The sequence below is a fragment of the Elgaria multicarinata genome, chromosome 3, assembly GCF_023053635.1.
Source record: "Elgaria multicarinata webbii isolate HBS135686 ecotype San Diego chromosome 3, rElgMul1.1.pri, whole genome shotgun sequence".
Taxonomy (NCBI): Eukaryota; Metazoa; Chordata; class Lepidosauria; order Squamata; family Anguidae; genus Elgaria; species Elgaria multicarinata.
This window is the reverse complement of record NC_086173.1, coordinates 135576747-135581743: the sequence shown is the minus strand read 5'-3', so window position 1 is coordinate 135581743 and position 4997 is coordinate 135576747. Positions and strand designations below refer to the sequence as shown.

The 4997-nt window shown below is 45.5% G+C and overlaps 1 long non-coding RNA gene across 1 annotated transcript; it reads right to left on the bottom strand.

Annotated features, from left to right (window-relative positions):
* Positions 1-692: 692 nt before the first annotated feature.
* Positions 693-1557, bottom strand: LOC134396839 (uncharacterized). Its single transcript, XR_010025294.1, has 2 exons — positions 1371-1557; positions 693-1294 (listed from the first exon to the last, which is right to left on the bottom strand). It is a non-coding gene; the product is annotated as an uncharacterized LOC134396839 (long non-coding RNA).
* Positions 1558-4997: the final 3440 nt, after the last annotated feature.

Genomic DNA, 4997 nt, shown 5'->3' with positions numbered 1-4997 from the left:
CCCTCCAAGCACAGACCAAGGGGCATTAGGTCATATTAGCAATTGAAATCAATGGGATTTACTTTTGAGTAAAGTAAATCCCCTAACACTGCCTGGAGGCTCCTCCTTAGGAAAAGGCACAGAAAGAGGGGAAATCTTTCCAGCCCCCCTTCCCTCCATTTCTCTTTCCTGCCCCCTTTTATCTCAGATCTAGGGGTGTGTGTCAGGCCCAACTCCCAGCTGAGGAGAAAGGAGGACGAGCAGCCATGAAGCAAGTGGTGTTAAACCGATCATGGCTCCTCCTCTTGGAGAAGCGGGAAAGAAAGCGAGCCGGAGAAGTGGTGGTGTGCCTGTGTGCTTGCATCTTCAAGTTCATGAACTACAGATGTGCTGGTTCCCTTACTCAAAAGTAAATCCCATTGATTACAACTGCTAACATCATATGCTGGCTTACCTTTGAGGAAAGCCTATTGAACAGAGAGAGTCTTACTTCTGAGTAAACGCACATAGAACAATGCCCATACACATGCAGATCATGGAAGGGGGGAGGGAGGTTTTCGGACAGCATGAATGGAGGGGGAGTTGTCCAACTTACAACAACCAATAAACTGTAGGGGGTGGTACAAAGGAGATCAATGGGTGAGGCCACGGTGAAAACAACAAGGTGTGAGTGAACCTCAGTGGGGTAACGGCAATGCACTACAGGAGAGGTGTAAGTTTGCAAGTTTTCATATGATATATAAGCACTATATAAACGAAGTAGGATAATTCGAGGGAGAACCACAATAAAAGTGAACGTGGGATGAAGGCTTGAGTGGCAAATGCTGCAGGGGGCAGGGATGCAAAAAAAAAAAAAATGCAGCTTGGGGTGGGGTCAGGGCTGCATGTGGTGCTCAGGTGGCGTACTGAGCTCCCCCCTGGTGTGAAGTATATCCTGCCTTTCAGGATCCAAATCCTTCCAAGGTGGCTTGCAAATACAATCAAGATAAAATAAGGCAACTTCAGCATCTGCCAATATATCAGGATCCTTCCCGCAGGGCTGTTGGAGTCAGTTGATGCAGGGAGAGAAAGAAGGGGCCATTTAGCTGGAGCTAAAGTGGGCTCTGATGTTGTCTTTTTCATTTCCCTCTCTTGCTCTTTCTCACAGGGCAGTTGGTGGAAGAGGGGGATAGTCAACTGGAGCAGGTCTGGTGTCTTCTTCTCTCCCTTGTTCTTTCTACAGGCCGGTTGGTGGAAGATGGCTCTGTGGCCATCCAGGCTTGTGTTGTAATGCTCCACTCCCCCAATTCCAATAAGGATGCATCACAAAGGGAATCTACAGTGAGAAGAAAAGTTTCCTTTCTGAAATACAAGATTAAATTATCAGTATCTATATATTAGACAACACTCACCATTTCATTGCTTCATTTTATACACTAATCCAGGCAGCCCTTGGAGCCGGAGATGTGAAACAGCGAGGGCTCCGGGGAAGAGGGATCGGCTGGCTGAGAAGGACAAATTTCCAAGAATGTCATTTGCTACAAGGCAGGAGTTGTAGGTATTCTTCCTCCACTTTCATTTTTATACAGCGCTGGTCAATTTCACAGCCCATAGCAATGCTGAATGGGGAAATTGGAAACCTGCAGAATCGATTTGCAGAAGTGAGGGTCTATTTTCTTTTTACAGCTCTCTCATCAGAGTTGCTATCATTCCCGTGTTATGTGGTATTATTATCGAAAGCCGCCTGGGCATGGCTGATAATTGCTAAGAGAGGCCGAAGCCGTTCTCTTAAAGGGGAAATGGAACCACATTGTAACACTCAAAAGGGTGCCGGTCTGAATGTTTCTTTAGGCTGTCGATAATATAGGAAAGGCTCAGTGCTGGATTTCTACAATGCGAAGCCTGCCTGAAATAGCACACCCCTGGAAACCTTTTGTCCCAAAGCCAGATGTGGACATGGGGTTGGCTGTAGTAGTCACCCAATAATGAGGGCAAGGCACTTTACACATGCTCAAGTGCATCACCATTTTCATTTGTTTCACATGTCCCAGGATTGCTGTATAAAATGTGTTAGTTGGATTTCTGCCTGACAGGAACCCAAATAAACAAACAGCACATAAAACAGTTTAAAACATGAAAACTGGTCAGATCAAAGGTCTATCTAGTCCAGCATCCTGTTTCCAACTGTGGTCAGCTAAACTCTCCTGGGAAACCCATTTCATGAAGACAGTAGCCTTGCCCACTGTTTCCACCCAGAAATTAATATTCTGTGGTATGCTGCCTCTGGAACTGGAAGCTGCATTTAATTGCCATGGCTAATTGCAGTTGATGGACCTATCCTCCATGACTTGGCCTACTCCCTCTTTAAAGCAATATCTATCTATATATAAAACACTTAGGTATGTTTCCGTAAAGGCTTCAGCTGATACAGGTTGCTAAGCCACAGTAACAACGTGTAACATCAGCTGATACAGGTTGCTAAGCCCCTCGCCCGACTCCTTCAGGCTTTCCAAGGTAATCCTACCCCCCTTTCTGCCTCTTCGCTCACACCCCCCCCCCCATGAAGGGGGCAGCGCCATGGTCCGGAGCATGAGCAAGGCATGGCTGGGGCCCTTGGTGGCCGGGTGGGCGGCCGCTCACCTGCTGTGAGCCGAGACACCGGCCTAATCTCATGCGAGCTGGGCAGGCAGCCCAAGGCTACCAGAAACCCCGGGGAGAGGGGGGGGACACCTGCTCCCCCTCCCCCCGACCTCCCTTCCCCCAGGTCTGCCAGACAGCGCTGTATCTGCGGCCTCTAAGCAGCCTGCACCCCTGTGATGATATTTAATTAATAAACTTTAAGATATGCTACAATGGCGTATGTTACGCTGGGTACAGCTTGTAAATTAGTAATCATCAGCACAGTGGCAGTGATTAGACATGCTGGTTGGGGAATGCTGAGAGTTGTGGGATTGTTTAGCTTGGAAAAAAAGGAGGCTAAGGGGAGACATGGTAGAGGTGTGCAAAATTATGCATGGTATGAAGAATGTGGATAGGGAGACATTTTTCTCCCTCTCTCAAAATAATAGAACCCAGTGTCATCCCATGAAGCTGATTGGTGGGAGATCCAGGACAAATAAAAGGAAGTACTTCTTCTCACAGCACATAGTTAAATTATGGAACTCACTACCAGAAGAATTGGTGAATTTGGATGGCTTTAAAAGGGAGTTGGATAAATTCCTGGAGGAGAAGGCTACCAATGGATACCAGTCCTGACGACTATGTGACACCTCCAATATCAGAGGCAGTAAGCCTATATACACTAGTTGCTGGGGAACACGGGTGAGAGGGTACTGTTGTTGCATCTGTGTCCCGCTTGGAAGTAGGAAGTATCCAACGAGCACGATGCCCATTGAGTCTGCCATTCTAATGGCGTTGTTTCTCCTACACACAGCAGGAGCGAGCAGCGATTCTGAGTTTAAAAAAAGCGTTGGACTTAATGAGTTGGGTTTTTTGTTGCACAAGGAAGGCCAGAAGGGGCCTTGTTTTGGGTTTATTGGACTCTGCAATGCCTTTTCAATAAGGGTCTGTCTAACTTGTGTAAGTGTTGGAAATGTAATGCACCCAATGCTTCTTTAATTCGTATGTTTTGGCAATGAGCAGTAGTTGTCCTCTTTTGGGAGGAGGTCACAATAAGGATGAACTTTGTACTGAAACAATCGTTAATATGAAACAATGTGCCTGTCCTCCTAAACTACCGGCTTCTTGGAAGTTAACACATGATCAGCACAAATGGATTTTCAGAGCCCTTATGACAGCTAAAGACTTATACTATCACACTGGAAGGACAAATGCTCACCTCCCATAATGCAATGGATTGAGGACTTAACAACACTATCAATATTTGAATGGGTGTTATATAGACAGACTTGTGAGTGGATAAATACATGGATATATGGTCTGCTTTTCTTGAAACCTATGCATAACTCTCCTCCTTTTTTAAATGAACAGTATATCTAATGGCAAATGATAATATTTCTATATATGTAATGTTTCTTTGTTTTTCTTTTTCACAATGTTTTTTTCCCCAGTTTTAATATTCATAATTTTAAAAAGGGGGGGGGAGAAAAAAAGGGGGGAAGCTTTGTAGGTGCTGTATTATTTACTGATTTATTTGAAGTAGTTTTATTCTGGTCCTCAGACTGAATGCCTTACATACAGTCCCTGAGCACAAGCTTACAGTTTAAAAGACAGAACACAGAAGAAAAATGGAAGAGGGAATAAACCAGTGGTGGGAAATCTCCTTTGCTTTTCATTTGGTCTCCAGCTGGAGCCAGGGGCAAAATAATGGCTTGTACTCTTAGAATTTGGGAACAAGAGTTCCTCTGAGCATATCCTGAGCTAGCTTCATGCCAATAACATAATTTGGAAATAAAAACAAAGAGTCCTAATTTGTACTTTGTCCCACCAGGACTGGGAGAAACTACTCACTAAAAGAAACTCAGCATTAGAAATTGAGCGCTACAGGTCCTGATATCACTACTGATATCACTACATTTCCAGAAAGTAGTAAACTTGTCGACTTGACAGATATATTAATTTTAATAAACAATATGTAATGGCCTAGGGAAAGAAAGAACTCCCCCCACCCCACAAAGCCTTATCCAAAGCTCTAGCATTGGCTGGAAGGACTAGATAACACTTAGAAAGAAGTGTAACACTTCTAAGTAACACTTAGAATGAAGGACTTGATAACATTTGGAAAGAATAACGTCTGCCGATTTGCACAACAAAACAGATCAGTGCTGAGTGGTGGTGTGTGTGTTTGTGTGTGTGTGTTGGGTTCCAGAACTACATCGCCCAGCGTGCACTACGTGGGAGGGCGTCGGTATGTGACTGGGTGTGGAGGAAAACTACAATTCCCGGCGATGACCGAGGCATCGCTCACCAATCCACGCTCGCGAGCGTGGTGGGGCGTTCTTTGCGGGAGCCGACTTGAGGCCGCGCTGGCGGCGGCATTATCCGCGGTCGACGGAGACGGGGGCAAAAAGGGGGAAGCT